Source organism: Adiantum capillus-veneris, chromosome 3 (assembly GCF_014529385.1).
Source record: "Adiantum capillus-veneris isolate H3 chromosome 3, ASM1452938v2, whole genome shotgun sequence".
NCBI classification, from domain to species: Eukaryota; Viridiplantae; Streptophyta; class Polypodiopsida; order Polypodiales; family Pteridaceae; genus Adiantum; species Adiantum capillus-veneris.
Window position 1 is genome coordinate 85,900,955 of NC_140933.1, and position 20,008 is coordinate 85,920,962.

Genomic DNA, 20,008 nt, shown 5'->3' on the forward strand with positions numbered 1-20,008 from the left:
GATAGAGAGCTTTGTTGGGAGCTTATCTGCAACATGACTCTCTGGTTCATATGGAGAGCCCGTTGCTTTCGCATCTTAGAGCCCCGCCCCATTCGACCAATGGAGATTGTACGAGATATATGGTTGGATCTGATCCATACAACTCGAGGTCAGTTCAAGAGGCTATAGGGCACGTCTGAACGTATGCGAGAACATCACGAAGCATTCCTACCACTTTGGTGTCCAAGGCCTTTCTACACCCATGGTCCATGCCGTTCCTAGATGGCACTACTGGCCACCTACGTATGATATTTTTCTTGGACAAAAAATAGAATTCCTTTACTAACAAAGAGCAAAAACTAGCTATATAGAAACTAACTCTTATGTACTTATGCACACATCCAACATTTGCATAAAGACGATAGTCACTAAACATTCACATCCCACATTGACATCATTATCCCCATCGAGATCTCATATGAGAATCATGATCATTGCAACTTATTAAGCAATCACATGCAGACTGCGGCGATCTTTTCACAACTGTCCTGATCTACTAAATCTCGTTACTATCACATCCACGTCATGCGTCAAGTGAATAGATGAAATGTTGTAGTCATTCTTCATAGCCAACTTGAGAGGTGAATGGCTGGCATCATGCCATCGTACATGGAAATCAGGCAGGTGGTTCTTCACATACTTCGCATATTTCAAGTCCTTGGAGTACTTGATTATTCTTTGGCACAGATTTCAAGTTGAAATTGATGACGCTACTCCATTCTGTCAAGATCTCCTAGCGGGAACGGGCAATGCTCTTTTCCTGATTCCTCGGAAGGAGGTCGGCTCCCTTTGGAATCTCCATTGGTTTCTGCTAATTTGCCAAGTGCAACGGAAGTGTTTATGCATTTAGCTCGGATCTAGTACTTTGCACAAACACAAGGGACACTTTATTTCACTTGAAAGAGTTGAACCAAATTGAAAGAAAGAGGGACACGAGAGAGAGAGAGAGAGAGAGAGAGAGAGAGAGAGAGAGAGAGAGAGAGAAAAGAGACGACACTGAATGTCGGGTCCCAAACCCTCAAGGGCGTCCTTGTTCTGTTGCCAGAGCAAGTACTTTCTTTATTCTTGTAGAATGTTGATGCAATGTCTAAATGTTGAGATGTTGATGCCAATGGGTAGTGATGCCGGGTACTCAGTCATAATGAAGTGGAGCACTAAAAGAGGCACTAGATAGGAACTCTGGCACATTAAAAGTAGTTGATAGAGCATGCAACAATATCTATTGGTCGTAACTCGGACGAACATTTCACAAGGGTGGAAGTCTACATGTCCACTATGCAAATAAATGATATACCTAGATGAATTCAGGATAAGCCTTTGACGAAAAGTGCAAGCAATAGACTCACGGCAGTCACCCATAAGGCCGTATAAACATCAGCTCCATCATGCATAGTATTGACTAAATACTATGACATCCCAACTAATGTCATCAGTTGTACCAGGTGCTCCTTTAGTTCATGCTCTACATCCAAAGCAAAACTTCGCCAGCTGTTTCCAAAGCTTTCGAAGCAGCTCTCTACAGTATTTTTGAAACTCAATCTGTCCATAATTGTTGGCTCCCAGTCCAGAAAATTTGAGCAGTCGCTTTTACAGCCCTGAATGATGATAGATCTAATTGTAAGTCAAGTTACTTTACAGAAAAAATCAAAATCACATTGCAGAGCATTAACAATTATTTTATTTTATACATTATTTTCAGCACTTCACAAGCAGAGGGGTTCAATATTTAAGTGGCTACCGCTCGTTTCAGTCATACACACTATAATAGGATTAGCTGATCTCGTTAGAAATATAAGTTCAGCAGGTTCATCCATGCTGGCACCCTAAATACATGCCGCAGAAAAAGCCAGAGTTGACAATCATCAAGGTGACCGTGTGTAAAATGTACCTCTGTATTTAGAAGGTGATTACCGGCAGTGTAGCTTTCAGGTGACATCACTCACAGCCATGATTGTCATTTAGCTTTGTGTTCTTCTCAAAGGTCTATATATTGTAGTTTTTATTAGAGTGCTAAAAGCTTAAGTTTGCAAAGGGAAACGAGGAACGGTAACTTGCCTTGATTCATACATCTGGTCCAATAACTCTGTCAAAACACCCATTGGCTTCAGCTGGTTTTATATCACCAAAAAAACGCTTATAGGGTAAGGCTGATTTTCATTCTACATAAATGAGAATTCACGTACCGTAGCAAGAGCAAGGCTTCCTTCAGATAGGCACAAGCCATAGTAATCATCGAGTACAGAATCTGGTAACTGCATGAGTAATGTTAAAAAGAATGACACATTCTAGATGATATTTCTAGTTAACCTTTCATGTCCTACTTACCAAAAGTTTTTTTTGGTCTTGCGTCTCGCATCTTCAGGAAAAGGCAAGGCCAGTAAACCACCTCTACTAAGCTTCCAAGCATGCAGGCTGTTATCCTTTATCAACAATGAAAGACTGTATTTTGAATGCTTTTCTGTGAAGAGATACAGAACTTGCAAAATTTTTACAAACAGAATTTCCAAATTAAGAAAGAGAATACCAATTACAATTTTCCCCTTCAGCTACAAACCAAGGTCCAAGATTCCCTCTTCCCATCACACACACAGGCCGCGAGAGCCAATGCCAAATAATTATTTTGCTAAGATGAGAAATGGTCAGTAAGCCTTGATGGGTATAAGCGCCACCTAATTGACTCTTACGATGGCTTGCTAAGATGAGAAATGTTCAATAAGCCTAATGGGAGTATGCACCACCTAATTCACTCTTATATCATACTTTATCCTAGTTTTGGTAAGATGACGATGGACAGCCTAGATGGACAATGTCCACTGCCTAAATGGATTTCCCTCCAGAAGTTCAAGATCAGATACAAGGCAGTCCTGCAATTGGTTGCTGCATCATTAAAATAGTTTTTCCAAATCAAGGACTCTAATGACTATGTATCTTTTACTGGAATCAAATGAAAGGGGGGTAATCGTCATAGTGTCAGAAAAAAGAGAGTTTACAAACACATACCTGGCTGCAGCTGTATAAACAACGGCCATCAAATGCCCATAACAATCCTGTTACCTGCACTTGTTAAAATCACTGATAAAGCCAATAAAACAAAGCGTCCAACTTGGGGTGCTGACTCAAAGCGACCAAACCGACTTTTTAACTTCCTAACACTTACTGTTTGTGAATGTGCATCAACTTTGAAAGCTTCTTTTTCAGCGTCTTCTTCCCTAAATGCTTCTGTGACTACGATGCTACCTGAAACTTTTCCAATAGCTATCTGAATACACCCAAATGATTGAACTGAGACCGTCAAGGCAAGAGATGTGACCAGTGCATGGTCTTCTAAAACAACCTAAAGAGAATAAAAACAGTCATGAGTAATGCAATCCTTTACATTGATCTTTGTTGTTTTAAGAAATATTTGCAGAACCTTTCTTAGCAACATCAGTGGATCTGAGTTTGTGGTTGCACTTGTGAAACTGCCAACGTCTACAACCCACAATTTCACACTGTATCATTGACAAAATCCTTTGAGAGCTTTCACAGGCAATGCAGTGTCAAATTCTCTCATCACCAGCGTTTCAATAAGTATTAACACTCAATTATGTGATAGGCCATTAGATCTAGCTTCCTTTTCACAAATGGGAAGCTTTTGATCAAATCTCTTTTGATGCCACCTCATTCAATATTAATCAATTTGGGTGCTTCATTCATTTAGCAAGAAAAGCTATCTATGTACTACGAACATAGCCAGTACAATGTATTAGAGACTGCACCCACAGTGATACAAGCATATCAGTCTCACTACCTTGCCCCTGCCCATCTGCCCCCCTCACCATCCACTCCCTGCTGCCACATCTCATGCACATGCAGCCGACGACCTCTTCCCTCACCTCACCATTGCTGTTGTTATTGAGCGTGCATAGCCTATGGCAGTGCATCCTGAGCTCCAGCCTCCTGCTTGCCATCTTATATCTATATATTTAATCCATAAAACTGACCTGATAGCCATACTTAATCATTAGAGATGCGGGAATTTCTACCATAATAGCACGTTATCGTCTCTCATGCAAACATTTTTGCCACACTTTTTGGGTGTTTTAATGTATGGAAGCAGATGCTCCAAAGTACATAGTGTGATGTGTTTGCAAGCGGTTATTGTCGTATACATTCTTAACGGGGAGTCGTGGCCCTAATTGTGGTGTCGGTGGTGTTTTCTAATTCTAGATTATGCTTGTTTTTCTTATAGAATGTAAATATGTGAAATGCATTATGGGTGCATGCTCGTCTCACCTAGAAAGTTTGATGCAGACAATCAATCTCCAAAAATAGTGAGTGGCGAGCACTGCCATCATAGATATGTCTAGAGATCATGACAAATGCAAATATGATGTTCAACATAAAATTTGAGCTCAGAGAAAGATTTCCACAAAATTAGGGAAATTTCTAAGCTCGTTTGGTTTTTTTGTGCTCAAAAAGGGGATCATTTTAAGGGGGTGATTGTAAGCAAGGGGGTTGCATACTTATGGCTGAATACCAACTCTTTCTCCCTCTTTGATGAAGGACCCTCAAGGTTTTCCTATGGTGCACTACTACCATCCCACCTTGCTTCTTTCTTGTTGTCGAATGTGTGAGGGTCCCAATTAGGGTTCTCTCTCCTCAAACTAGTGTGTACTCTTCTCTATGAACATGCTAAAGCGTCCATGAATGTGTGTCGACAAAGAATTGAGAAGGAAGCTAGGGTTTTTTAGAGAGCAAACTAGTGTTGTATCTAAGCAATCGGAGGCGAAGCTACATGAAATAGTGCACACGTGAGTTTTCCGTTGATTTTGCGTGCTTGTGTATGAGAGGAGCTTTCATGGTTAAACTAAAGGTTTTCTTTGTGTTTCTCTCTTGAGTAAGTCTTGTGTGTTATCAATTAAGTCTTGAACTCTCATGGTCAAAGGTATCAAAGTCGACAATGCGAAAGCGTAGAGACCAAGGAGAGTGAGCACGAGAGAGTGAGAACGAGAAAGACAGAGAGAGAGAGAGAGAGAGAGAGAGAGAGAGAGAGAGAGAGAGAGAGAGAGAGAGAGAGAGAGAGAATGAAATGAAATGTTATATTAAACGTCTTCAAAAGGCTGTATAAGACCAGACTGATACAATCCTTATGGATCTAATCCAATGTCTGGGTACAAAAATAAAATGAAGTAAAGTGAAAGACTAAGACTAAAAGACTCAAATCGTCAGCCTGAAAATCATCATCGTCATCATCCATGCCCGGCGTCGAGCGTTGTCTGAGAAAGTATTGCAACGGTTGCTGAAGAGCTTCATCAATGTCCGCCTTTGTAAATACTCGTATTGGGCGTCTCCCATGTCGTGCTAGAATAGTCATGATTCTTTGGTGGAGCCTCCATCGATGTCATGGTCGCCCCCGTAGCCGCGGGCATCTAGCTCTCCCAAGCTCAATGGCTCTGTCCACTAATATACCTCTGGTAGAAGTGGGCTCCGAAGTCTTCTACGAAGCACGCTCATCCGGCTGCCGAGTCCCTGCTCTAAAGAAGTCAGTGATCTCCCACTGTGACCGTCTCCCACTACCTGGTCTCCTCAAGAGACTTTCCATGTGTCTGCGCAACTCTAGCAAAAACAACCTGAGGCATCTCTGATCCTGATATCTCATGACTCTAGCCAACGGTCCAAAGCCCTCTCTGAATAGACAATGAAAGCGGCCTTGTATCTCGTAGTATACCGGACCATGACAAATATGATGTAACTCTGTCTCTGGCTCTATATGACATAACTGGCATATCCTAGCTTCTGCTGGTACTCTCCTAAAATCTGTCAATCTCAATCTCTAGCTGCTGCGTTGATGTGTGCATCTGACCAATAGCACATCGTATCCTTAGGAGTGTCCATATAGGCCAGTCTGATCACATATCCATCCTTTGTTGGTTGGAGAAGATGCTCTCTATAGAAAGCCATCTTCGTGGCCAACTCTTGTACCGGCTGTATCCATGTGCTTCTGGTATCTAGTTGAATCAGATCCTGACGTATAAGTCTAGTGGTCTCCATCCGTGTGAGAGAAAGGGAGGGTGCATCCAAGGAGTACTAGAATGGAGGCAATCTATCCATGTTGAAGCCATGTGACTGAAACCATGATGTCATCTGCCCATACCAACATGATGTGTCCCCTTGTAGCGCTAGCTGTCGGGATGACTCGAGTGCTAGCTGAGCATATCTGTCTCTGGGAAGGTCCCATAAATTATGCATGAAGGAAACTGATTTAGTAAGGGCCTCAACTACGAGAGGAGGGGCAGCTAGCTCTGCCCGAATAATCTCATGTGGCACAGAGGCCTTAGCCTGAATCATCCGAGAGATCATAGAGACTATGAGCCTCTCCATACATCTCCATCCATCAATGCTACCAGATCTACCTTGGTGGTCCACTGAGGGCCCCCAAATCTGAACATCATAGAGCATAGTTGAAGCCACTAGAGTGTCAAAAAGCCACAGCTTTGTTTGAGGTTCTTGAAACTGAACCTGCGAACACATCTTCTCCAAACCTTCCAAGGCTGCATAAGCTCTCGTCAATCTAGTCTCTACTGCTCTCCTCAATGAAAATGCCGGTCCACTGAAGACTACCCCAAGATAGGTGTATGCATCTGTATACTCCACCATCTCTTGGCCATATGTAAAAGTAGGTACTGATCTCCTGACCCACTGTGGTGTGGTGTTAAACACCATAACCTTGGTTTTCCCCATGTTAACAGACAATCCACTATATGTGTACAAGGCATCTAAATGACGTTGCATCTCCTCCGGGGAGTCGGAAATCAGCTTAATATCATCAGCATATAACAATAGTGGGATCCATGTCCCTGCCAACTGTGCTCCTCTATCACCATCCCTTTCACTGTAGTCAGCAACCTTATCCACATACATGCCAAATAGGGTAGGAGATAGTGGGCAGCCCTGTTTCACCCCAATAGTGGAGTGAACCAAATCAGAAATCCCCTCTAGAGTGCGTACATGCTCCACCGCTGACTTGTATAGAGCCATGATCCCCCAAATCAACTCTTTTGGAACCCCCATCTCTTGCAGTATGCACATCAATCTAGCTCTGGGTACTGTATCGAAGGCTTTGCGGAAGTCCAACGCAACATAGAGCCGTCTCCCACGTGATCTCCCCTCCTCAATAATGGCTCTGAGTGTCAGAATATGATCAAGAGTAGAGAGACCTCTCCTGAAACAAGCATGTCATGCTGCCCGTACACCCTCTCTCTCTCTCTTTGCCCATCTACTCAACTGTTGCTCAAGGATGGATGCGTACAACCGTGCCAATGTGTGTCCAATCATGATAGTGCGGTAGTTCCCAAGCTCCATAGGGTCCCTTGACTTCAAGATAGCTACAATCGTGGACAAACTCCAAGTATCAGGTAGGCCCTCGCACATGGCATGGTTGAGCATCACTGCAAAAGCTTTGCAAGCAAATCTTTGGCATGTATAAAATGCTCTGCTACCGGGCCATTGTGATCATATGCTCTCGTAGTCTTCATCCTGTCAATGGCTTTCTTTACCATCTCGGCAGTAAAGAAAGCACGTGTGTGTGGACATGGCTCTAGCGGATCTGGAAGAGGTGGTTGCCCCGAGACAGTGTAGAGAAATGATGCATACTAACCCCATACCTCTGTAGAAGTGATGACCGGTGGGGGGGAGTGCTCATGGAAGAGTCGTCATGCCTCGCCTGAATCCTAACTAAAAAACAATTGATATAAATCTTGCTCTAGCCGAGCTCGAAACACCCTCTTCTTTCGTCGTACTAAACACCGAGAAGCAATCCGTGGCTGCCTGTGAGTAATGACACCTAGAGGTACCTCCCTCTGAAGTCGGGCTCTCATCTCTCTGCACTCCTCATTATACCAGCTATTTTGGGTTGTGCTCCCAAAACGTCGGTGTTGCCCAGGCTCAGTATGGGGGTATGCCTTTGCTGCTGCATCCTATAGTATCTCTGTCAATATATAAGTGAGCTCCCCTAAAGGTCTCCCCGGATCCTCTGTGCATAGACGTCTGTAGATACCATCTCTGAAGTAAAAGTGTATCGGGTATACATAGGTGTCTGTGCCAGTCGAGCGAGCTGTGCTAAATTGGAATAAGACGGTAGCCGTGAGGAGAGCATGATCTACTGCTACCTCAATAGGCATGGGCCCAACTATAAAGTCCTGGATAGAGGGTATGAAACTGGGGTGAGCCAAAACATAATCCACTGTGCAAGCCCCATGTCTATGAGGAAAGCAAGTGAACCCACTCGACGCTAAAATCTGTGGAGGCCAGTCCATGTGCAGAGAACTCCCATATGTCCTCATCCGATATCATGTAGGGTGACTCCCCCTTGGGCGATGCATAATGAGATGTGCTGGGGGGGAAATAGCATATTGCAATGTTGGGTGGCCCCCTGTCTTTGCTCTCACTCTGACCCACATATATCTGGTCTGCTCATCCCTCCGAACAATACGAATGAGGGGTTGCAGCTCCTCCCTCAATAGGACTGCCACATCTCCTGACCCCCGTCCTCTATGCGTTGATCTCATTTCTTGCCTACAAGTAGTCTCCCAATGGTATCCCGTCACTCTAGGTAATGTGCCGCCGGGAGTCTGATGCGTTTCCGAGTAAAAAATAATGTCTCTTCCCTTAAAGCTATCCTCAAATGTGCCTACATCTAGCTTCATTGATCCGTTACAATTCCATGCTGCCATTTAAAGGTTGGTCCCATACGTCTCGCACGGTCATGCGGTGCATTTTTCCAACACCACTACTCTCCCTCCCCTATAGAAAGCTATCTTCCCTTTCTACCTCGCCGCCTTGATCTCTGGCATCAATCCTTGCATGTGTGCTACCTGTGTTCGAGTGAGGTCATCACCCAAAAATATCCCAGTTTGCTTGAGTGTTGGTCTCTTCTTCAGAAATTCCTTCCTAGCTTCCAACATAGGGAAACGTATAATGAGTGCTCTTTCCTTGGAACTTCCTTTCTCATCACTTCCCTTCTTGCCAACTCTCCAAGCACTTGTGTGTGTGGGTTCAAAAATTCCCATGTGCTTCAAGAGCTCTTGCACTTCTTCTACTTTTCTAGTGTCTTTGAGACCTGTAACACACACATGAAGGGCTCTAGTCTCTCTCTTTTGCTCCTCCTCAATTGTCATATTGATGATAGTCAATGTCGGTGTGGCTTCAGGCATCTTATCTTTTCCTTTCTATGCGTCCTCGATCCACTTTCTAGCTTTATCAACCTTATCTTGTGTTTTGAATAGGTGCTCCGCCCACGAAGAGGTTGTTTGTGCCTTTTGCTCTTCCTCTTCTCGTAGAATTTGCACCTGCTCCTTAATGCTTTTGAGCTCCTTGATCATTGAGGGTTGATTTTTTGCCCCCTTTGCGGGGGTATTTTTGTAAGCTGCAAGGTCTCCCTTAATGCTTCGATCAATGCATCCTTTTCATTCATGCGCTCTTCCATTTTTTATTTCCAAGATTCAAACATAGCGAGTGCATCCTCTAATCTTTCCTACGTCATACATTCTATTACATTCATTTCTGCCCTCATAATCGTCTGCATTTCGGCCTTCAATGATGCGTACATCTCATCACGCTTTTTAAGAATCTCTTTGTCCAATTCTTTCCTCATATCTACATACATAGCTTTTTTGTAACTTTCCGCATTTGCATACATCTCTTTTTCAATGTCACCCCTCAAGAGGCTCAGCTCCACCTTAATCATCACCTGTACCTTCTCATATATTAAGTCATCTTTGACTCTAGAAAGTTTCTCTGCTCTCACAGAACCTGGCGATAGTGTGCTCTCTCGAATCCTCCGCCTAAATGTCGCTTTCGATTTAGGCAGGGTTTCATAGATATCATCATCTCCGAGGTCGGCTGGTTGGTCCATCTTCCGGCACCTCGCGTAAGGCTTCCGCCCTACTGTTGCTTTTGTTGCCTCATGTGGCTTGCTGGCTCTACAAAGCGGTGTCGTGTTGCACCTTGCTTTCGCCGAACCAGTCAGTCGTCGTCAAGTCTCCCCTTGCAGAATCCCTACAACCCCTGCGGTGTGCGCGCTCAGCAACCCCGCCTTGCCCGCTCGACCCCTGGTGCAATTTCCGCTATAGAGGGAAAGAACTCTCTCACAGGCACCGAGTCACCAAGGCAAGCTAGCTAGAGTGTTTCAAAACGCTGGCAGTGCCCAAGGCAAGCGGGAGGGTTCAATGCCGTCTCAAGAGAGGCGTTCTGAAACACTAGCAAGGGGGGAGGGAGGGGGAGGATGGGTTGGGGCCGTTGCCAAGGGGGGCGGGACTCCATAAGACAACGCTTTAAAACGCTTTGCACTTGCCTTTGCCGAGGAGGAGCACCTTCTTCTAGCGGCGTTTTAAAACGCCCGCAGGGACCACGACGCTCCTTGCCACCGGTCGGGCACCGTTTCCACATGCTTGTAGAAGTGGGGGGAGGATCCGACACCACCCAATGGAGATGCTAGAAAACGATAGCATTTTGGAACGCTAGCATCGACTGTTCCACTCTTCTCTCTTCTGCAGCATTTCACAACCCAAGGGACAGTGGCACCGCCCAAAGGGCTTCAATTTGGCTCCGGTAGACAACGTTTTGCAACGCAAGAGACAATGAAAGGGGAAGATGACGCCGGCAACAATGGAGATGAGGCTCTTCACTTCACAACTGCTCTCGACTACTGCTGCTCCTCCACCAAGGCTCTTCAAGCATGGAGCTCCACCAAGGGCTTTGATACCATGTCAAAGTCGACGATGCGGAAGCGTAGAGACCAAGGAGAGTGAGCACGAGAGAGAGAGAGAGAGAGAGAGAGAGAGAGAGAGAGAGAGAGAGAGAGAGAGAGAGAGAGAGATGAAATGAAATGTTATATTAACGTCTTCAAAAGGCCAGAGTGACCTAGGAGACCAAACTGATACAAAGTGGTGAATCCGTTACAATGTCTGAAAAGTGTGAAAGTGTGAAAATAAATGCGAAAAAACTAAATACAAAGTATTAGATAAACTTCTTAGGAGCATTCTGGGTGTCTGGCTAGAATGCTTCTAATCCTTTGTTGTAGTCTCCTCCGGTGAAGTGTGCTTCTCCATCTCGGTCGTGGTCGTCTCGATTTCCTAAGCTCAATCGCCCTGTCAATGAGGGTGCCTTTAGTATGAATGTGGGTACTCCTTTGTGCTCGCTGCTGGCCTCTTGCTTCTCCTTCCATTCCTGGCCTCTTGCTTCTCTTGCCATTCCTGCTTCTCTCGATCCGAAGAAATCTGTGATCTGCCTCTAAGGCTGTAGTGCTCTTTGTCTTCTCATTAGATTATCCCTGTGCCGATGTAGTTCCAGTAGGTACAGGCCTAAGCATCTTTGATCTTGGTATTGCATGACTCTATCTAGAGGTCCAAAGCCTTCTTTAAATAGGCAATGGAAACGCCCACGTATCTCATAGTATACGGTGCAATGGCATATGTAGTGTAATTCTGTCTCCGGCTCCATTCCGCATAACTTGCAAATTCTGCTCTCAGGTGGGATTCCCCAAAATCTTCCAAATTCAAGTTCTAGCTGGTGTGAGGATGTACGAATCTGACCAATAGCACATCTCAAACCATGAGACAGGTGGGTATCCATGTAGCTCGGGCAAATCACAAAACCATCTTCAGATAGCTGTAGGAAGTTTTCTTTGTAGTCGGCCATCTTCGTGCCCAATTCTTGTGTAGTGTAGGGTCTACCCAAGTCCTCTTAGTGTCCAATTGTATAAGATCCTGGCGGATGATTTTATTAATCTCCGTTCGTGTGATTGCCAGTGATGGAGCCTCAAGAGAGTATTGGAAGGGGGGTAATCTTTCCATACTGAACTCGTGTCTCTGAAACCACGAGGACAATTGCGCATACCAGCATGATGTATCTCCTTTCATTGCTAATTGTCGAGAGGATTCGAGGGCTAATCTAGTATATCGGCAATTATTTGTATCCCATAAACCATGTATGAAGGACACTGATCTGGTAAGAGCTTCAATTTCTATCGAAGGGGCAGCTAGTTCCGCTCGGGTAATCGCGTGTGGTATGGAGGCCTTGGCTCTAATCATTCGGGAAATCATAGATACCAAAGGTCTCTCCATTGACTTCCAATTATCCTGATCCACAGATGGTCCCCAAATCTGGACCCCATAAAGCATAGCCGAAGCCACCACAGTATCAAAGAGCCAAAGTTTTGTTCGTGGTTCCTGAAACTGCACTTGTGAACACATTCTCTCCAACCCTCCCAAGGCCGCAGAGGCTCTGGACAATCTAGCATCCGCTACTTTCTTAAGAGTAAACTTTGGTCCTGTAAATACCACTCCAAGGTATGTGTATGCATCTGTGTACTCTACTGTATCCTGGCCATATGCAAATGTAGGTGCCGATCTCCTAACCCACTGCGGTGTGGTGTTAAACACCATAACTTTGGTTTTACCCAAATTTACCGATAGTCCGCTGTCCTCCGCGAATTTATGTAATGCATCTAACTGCCTCTGCATTCCATCTGGCGATTCTGCTATCAATACAATATCATCTGCATACAACAACAGAGGGATCCATGACCCTGCAAGTTGAGCACCTCTGTCACCCTCACTATCAATGTAATCTGATACCTCATCTATATACATACCAAATAAAGTAGGGGACAGTGGGCATCCCTGCTTTACTCCAACGGTGGAATGAACAATGTCGGAATCCCCTTCTGGAGTACGTGCATAACCAGTTACTGACCCGTATAAGGCCATGATCCCCCAGATAATCTCTTTGGGGACCCCTAACTCTTGCATTCTACGCATCAATCTGGCCCTTGGTACTGTATCAAAAGCTTTCCGAAAATCCACAAAGCAACACCCGCTTGCTCTTCCTTCCTCAATAATGGCTCTGAGCGTAAGAATATGATCTAAAGTGGAATAACCCCTCTTGAATCCAGCTTGCCCTGTTGCCCTTATGCCCTCATTCTCTGCCCATCTACTCAACTTTTGTTCCAGAATGAATGCGTACAGTCGGGTCAATGTGTGACCCACCATAATGGTACGGTAGTTCCCGGGTATCATAGGATCCCCTGACTTGAAAATAGGTACGATTGAAACCGGCCTGTTCAATCCAAAAAGGGCGGTAGACTTTACTTCAAACCTTGATTTAGCTTTCACCCATTATTAGTCGTCTATTTTACCTGTACTTTCAAGACACAACAAAGGGGAGAGGGATACAGGCTGCTAGATTGCACCTGTATGGGTAGACAGACACCAAATTGGCCCCTAACTTAGGCGCCCCTTTCGGTATTTCTTTATTGTTCAAAAGAGGGAATATCCGTTGTGGTTCTTTACAAGCTGCCCCGCACAACCTTGGCTAAATTTTGACTGTTCTGGCTTGATTTCGGCAACATAACTGTACTAGAACCCTTCACGGTCAGTATTCCCACGCATTAAATGATTTTCCCGACGCATACGGGCACTTTGCAAAACCTGGCGAGAATCTGCAGCACGCTGAATTCTCTGTTTTCAGCCTCGAAAATGCTCCAGATCACTAGTACAGCGGTCCCCTTGCGTCCCCGAACCTCCTGGGGGTATTAGGGTCCGTTTAGGGCCAAAACCCTAAACCTGCAAAAATACACAGCAGGCTGTAATTCACTGTTTCGGGCTCCGTTTCGCGTGCCGGTCGCATCCGTAGCAAGTCCTCGAGCTCCCGCACCTGTAGGGCTACTTGCCCTTTGAATCGGACGAGATTTCTGGCGTGAAACCTCTCCGAATTCACCTGTACCTGCGGGGGGATTAGCCGCTAGCTAATCCAGTACCTGTGCAAGAGGCTCTTGCCTCGGCAATCGCGCATGAACCCACACAATTGTACATTGGTCAAATGAAGAGCCCACTAGAGGGGCATAACATACTGCCAAAGGGGAGAGAGAGGGCAGTGCGTAGCGTGCAGGGCATCACTCCTGGCACCGCACTGTGCATAAGAGGGAAAGCAAGCACTCCATAGCTCTTAACCTGTGACAAAACTGAAAATGAGGCTCTCCCTCCTTCAAATTCAGCGCCACTTCTTGTTGCATGAGGCAAGTGCACCAGAATGTGCCACTTGGCACATTTACAAGCATTTTCCCGTTTCGGGGTTGCCGCCTAAAAATCTCCCAACCGGTTGCCCAGTTGACTTCACGGCAGAGCAAGAAAATGTTCCCTTTGTCATTCCGGAGGTAATGACGTCAACACATTTTCAGGTCCCAAAATAGCAGTTCCCTAAATTTTAGGAGATGCTGCCATTGTATCTTTCTAGGTCATCCGACCCTCTTTGTACACTGCGGCCACATCCAGAACTGAAATGTAGCCTCTATAGCAAAGGATTCCACTTTGGCTAGTCAATGACCCCACTTGGCTAACCATAGTCCTTGTCCAACCTTAGTGCTCTCTTGCCCTCAGGCCTGGACTCCCTCTGGACAGTTCCACACTAGCTATGCAATGCAAGGCAGTTAGATTTCCCGAGGGGTGTTTCCAAAAAGTGAAAGTAAATAGATAATAAGAAAGAAATCAACAAAAAGGATAGATAGTAGTCACACGCTGGTGACATACCCCCCTCTTGAAATCTCAAACGTCCTCGTTTGCATCTATGTCGTACATGCTTACTGTCAACACTGATGTATTCAACACCTGTCGACACATATACGACACATACATGCTCATTGTCAACCCTAGTGTATTCAACACCTCGTCGACTCATGTATTGCCTGCGTGTGAACCTTGTCCCAATGACATAGTGGTAGCTTCGCACTGTGCCATTGCTTTGAGTCACTAACTTTCCAATGACAAAATGGTAGCTGCACATTTTGCCACTGTCTTATAGTACACGTTGGATCCCGTAACACTTTCGAGCATACCCAAACCGACAGTTTAAGAATGCAGTTACACATGCACTCTTCAATAGAAGCAATCACTGTATCCTTGACAAACTGACAAGAAATACTCACTTCTATAGCACTAACCAAACTTTTGGACATTCCATAAGAGCAATTGCCAAACTGACAATCTGTACAGCTCTAACATTCATGTAACAGGTATTTCATTTGAGCTCACTTTAAATACCTTGTACATCATTTGTTTCAGAAGCCATTGTCACACTGACAATCCATGTAGCTTTGAAACTCAAGGGGTCAAGGTAGGTTGCAAATCGAAGGCTTCCAAGTAAAGTGATAACACAGTTGGTGACTCTGCAAGTTCACCTTCTTCCATCCACTTAGCATCCATTGATGGATAGTTTCTGAACTTTACCAAGTAACGCCTATCAACCTTGCCTTTCACTTTCCTTTCTTTGTGTGCCAAAACCTGTTCAGGGACCAAGATCTCGTCAAGTTCCTCGACTTCCGGCTGATCTTCAGCTGGCATATCTTCTGGCACATCACCCACATAGGGTCTGAGAAGACTCACATGAAACGCATTGTGAATCTTCCAGCTGTCAGGCAATTTCAGCCTATATGCAACATCACTGATTATGTCGCACACTTGAAAAGGCCCATAGTAACGCATGCTGAGCTTTGGAAACAATCTTTCCTTGCCCTTCATCTTCTTTAACCTTGCCTTTTCAAAGCGTAAAAGCACCCAATCACCAAGTGAATATACCACTTCACGACGGTGACGATCAGCTGCTTTCTTTTGCTTTGCCTGAGTCCTTTCTAAGGCCACTTTGACCTTCTTGTACATTTCATCCATGTCCTGAACATACTTATCTGCTTCAAATATCTTGTCCTTTGTATGCAGTATGGGAGGAACTTTCTTGCCACCTTCAACTATCTCAAAGGGTGCCTTGCCAGTTGATGAATGCACTGTATTATTGTATGCATACTCCACCAATGGCAAATACTGCTCCCACTTTCCTTTATGCTCTGACACATAGCACTTCAGCAGATCTAGGACAGTAGAATTTGCCTCTTCTGACTGCCCATCTGTTTGAGGATGAAATGACGAAGAGAATTTGAGCGTGGTGCCCATATTCTCAAACAAACCTCTCCAGAACAAACTTGTCATGCGTAGATCACGGTCGCTAACAATCGACTGTGGCATGCCATGATACTTGAAAATATTGCTCATAAACAAGCGTGCCATCCGATCTGGCTTTATCTTCTTCCTGACAGGAATAAAATGAGCCTGTTTGCTGAATCTGCAAATAATGGTCCAAATACCATCGTTTCCTGTCTGCGTTCTCGGAAGATCAAAGATAAAATCCATAGCAATACTTTCCCATGGTTTATCTAGAATAGGTAGTGGTTGCAATAACCCTGGTGCCTTTTGCCTGTCAAACTTGACCTTTTGGCATATTAGGCATTCTCGCACAAAAGCATCCACATCCCTTCTCAATGTAGACCAGTAGAAGAATGTCTCAACCGCTTTAACTGTAGCATCAATACCACGATGCCCTGCATACGGTGGGACATGACTCTCTTCCATAACTTTGCGTCGCAATGGCTTTGTGACACACAATCTGTCATGCATCATCATGAACCCGTCTTTAAGAAGATAGTGTTCATGACGTTGTCCATCCATTAGTTGCTCGAAGACCCTTGCAAAATCTTCATCATTTGCATAATGTTCTCTCATATCATCAAGTTCATGATGATAAGGAATTGACACAGCTGAAATTTGTCGCTTCCTTGACAAGGCATCAGCCACAACATTCTTCTTGCCTTCCACATGCACAATCTGAAAATGGAACATGGACAAGATATTTGCCCATCGCATATGCTTCTCAGATAACTTTGTTTGTGTCAAGAAGTATCGCAAGGCCTGATGGTCCGTTTGGACAACAAAGTCTGCACCTTGCAGGTAGTGTTTCCAACTTAAGAGCGCATGAATCACAGCCAGTAACTCTTTCTCATAGACCTGCATGGTCATCTCTGGCCCTTGCAAAATTCTGCTCTCATAGGCTACTACCCTGCCATCTTGCATTAGCACTGCACCAATGCTACTACCGCAGGCATCACACTGGACCACAAATGACTTCCTAAGATCTGGCAACACAATGACTGGATCTGAAGTCATCTTTTCCTTTAAGAGATTAAAAGCTGAAATCTCTTTTTGTGTCCATCTAAAGGTGACTGCCTTCTTTTGAAGAGCATGTAAAGGTGAAGCAATCTCAGCGAAATTTCGGATAAACCTTCTGTAATAGGAGCATAGTCCCAAAAAGCTTCGGACATCATGCACCGTCTTCAAATTTGGCCATGACTTGATCGCTTCAACTTTTGCAGGATCCATTCTGACACCATCCTTTGAGACAATGTGTCCCAGAAAGTGAATCTCTTCCAGAAAAAACTCACTTTTCTTTGCATTGATGAGCAACCTATGACTGCGTAGCTCTTTGAACACAATGGCCAAGTGATGCCTATGCTCCTCTTCATTCTTTGAGTAGACTATCATGTCATCAAAGAATGTACCAACAAACTGCTGGTGTGGACGGAAAATTCTGTCCATCATCCTATTGAACGTAGCAGGAGCATTTGTGAGACCAAAGGGCATCACTAAAAATTCATAAAGGCCAAACGTCGTTCTAAAAGCAGTCTTGTGCACATCCTCTGATCTAATGCGGATCTGATGGTACCCACTCTTTAGATCTATCCTGCTAAACATAGTTGTTCCTTCTAATTTGTCCATAATATCATCAATTCTAGGTATAGGGAACCTATTCTTGATGGTATTCTTGTTCAGTGCACGGTAGTCGATGCACATACGCCATGAGCCATCCTTTTTCTGCACCAACAACACTGGAGAACAGAATGGAGATGAACTGGGCTGAATCAGCCCCTTTTCTAACAGCTCCTGTACTTGGCCCATTATCTCTTTCTGCTGAGCCGCACTAACCCTATACGGAGGCTTATTTGGTGGGCTACTGCCTGGCACCAAATCTATCGCATGGTCCTCGGGTCTCTCTGGCGGTAATTGAGACGGTAATGAATCGGAAAAACAGTCACTGTACTGTTGTAAAAACATTGACCTTTCTTTATCTAGCACAAATAAATTTGATTCATCACAATCTGACACTTCACGTGCAAAAACCAAGTACGCAGAAAGATGCTTTTTCATTACAGAAGTAATAGCAGAAGCTGATACAGTAGGAATAGACTCCCCTTTAAGCTTTACATCCAGAATATGAGTCTTTCCCCTGCTCTGTACAGTGATCTTTTTGTTGTAGGCATCCATGATTCCATGTACACGAAATAACCAAGGAATACCTAACAACACATCACATCCGTCCAGTGGCATGATGTAAAATTCTTCAGCATCTACATAGGACTGGATATGTAGACGCAACTTTCCAATGATGGGTGTCACAGCCTCTGTATGGCCAGGACATGCCAAACCTGCCTCTGCTGTATACCCCATCTCTTCAGGTCTGATTCCCAACTTTGAAGCCAATTCTGGGGAAATGAAGTTGGCTTTGACACCTGGATCAAAGAAGATAAGCACTGTTTGATCCCTGACCTTTCCCCATGCTCGGCAAAGCTCACTTGCATCTGAATTTGGCTTGTCGCCCACCATATCTGGCACTAGACCAGCCATGGGCTTCTTTCCTTTCCTGTCCTCCTTGTCTTCAGAATCAGCTGGCCTTTTCTTTGTAGGACAGTTGTAAGCAATGTGGCCAGGCTGCTCACATATAAAGCATTTGTTCTCTGTCCTCGGGACCTTCTTTTGCTCTTCTGACTTGCGAGGAAAACGTCTTTTCCATTTCTTCGCTGGTCCTTTTTCTGATTCAGCCGTAGCTTTATCTTTCCCTGCGTTGGCTGACTCCTGAGTCCCTTTAGGAGCCTCATTGGGAACATGCTTCTTGGCTGAATTTTTCTTGCATGATCCTGCCTTGACGCCAGTGTTAAATTCACAATCTTCTCCCTTGAGCAAACCATTGCCAGTGTTTGCTACCTCGATGAGCTGCGTCAAAGTAGTGACTTTTGTCTTCGTGCAGTACTTTCTCAATCCTTTGGGTAGGCCACAACAGTATTTTTCAATCTGTTATGTCAATGGCACAAACCTATAGGAAGTTACTGGAAGTAGAGCTTTCCAAAACTTCCGATTGTAATCATCCAGATTCCTACAAGTGGCAGCATTAAGCTGGTGCCATTCTGTCATGACATCTGCTTCAAAGTCATCAAATAACCATGTTGCTGCAAAAATCTGCTTAAAGTAAATCCATGTGGACGGAGCTTGCCCTTGAAGCAATAAAGTTGTCCACCATTGTCTCGCATTCCCTGTCAAGAAACTGGCTGCCTTGCGGACCTTTGAAGCCTTTGTAAAGTTTCCCCCTGCATAGGCCTTGTCAAACTGCTGGAGGAATGAAAGAGCCTTCTTCCTGTCATCAAACCCTGTAAAGGTCGTGAATGACACACCTTTGCCACCTTCTTTGTACGGAGTTGGCCTCCCCAGCGGCGTTAAATTGTCATATGGAAGTGACTGAAACATGGGAACACTATTAGGGTTCATCTGTGTTCCTTGGCCGCTATTAACTTGACCTGGAAATGCCATATTTGGCTGCTGATTTGTAATTCCAGCCATACCAAAATTTGCTTGTGGTATCACGAATTGGCCCTGAGCGCTCTGAAACCCTGGTTGCATACCCATGACACTGTACATGGGGTTAGGCATCATCGTTTGAGCACCCCTGAACACTGTTCCTGGCGTATAAAACTGATTTCCAGGTGCATGACCAGCCATGCTCTGGAATACGGATCCACCTCCAAAATAGCCAGGGTGTACTGAAGGTGGTGGGAAGACCTGTTGCATAGCCTGTAGGTTGCTTCCCTGCCCATTAGAACCAGCTATAGGCTGCTGAAAGGTGGCGGGCTGAATTGTTACAGCTTGAAAAACTGGCATCTCAGCCACCTGTTCTTGCACCTTAGGCATAGGTTGTGGAGACTGCATGTTCTCCGTCAAGTGTACAGGTGTTTCCATTGACTGTGCGGTATGAATCACCTGTGCTCGAGCCTTAACAGGCT

At 44.8% G+C, this 20,008-nt stretch overlaps 1 pseudogene across 1 annotated transcript in view; it reads right to left on the minus strand.

The window, feature by feature from the left end:
• Positions 1 to 1,495: 1,495 nt before the first annotated feature.
• The window catches only part of LOC147461236 (uncharacterized), a 66,636-nt pseudogene continuing 48,123 nt past the window's right edge, over positions 1,496 to 20,008 (minus strand). The window contains exons 7-13 of the transcript XR_015187574.1: positions 3,452 to 3,530; positions 3,197 to 3,373; positions 3,040 to 3,093; positions 2,365 to 2,459; positions 2,223 to 2,291; positions 2,095 to 2,122; positions 1,496 to 2,022 (exon numbers count right to left, since the gene is read on the minus strand). The product of XR_015187574.1 is annotated as an uncharacterized LOC147461236 (transcript). The remainder of the gene's footprint in view (positions 2,023 to 2,094; positions 2,123 to 2,222; positions 2,292 to 2,364; positions 2,460 to 3,039; positions 3,094 to 3,196; positions 3,374 to 3,451; positions 3,531 to 20,008) is intronic.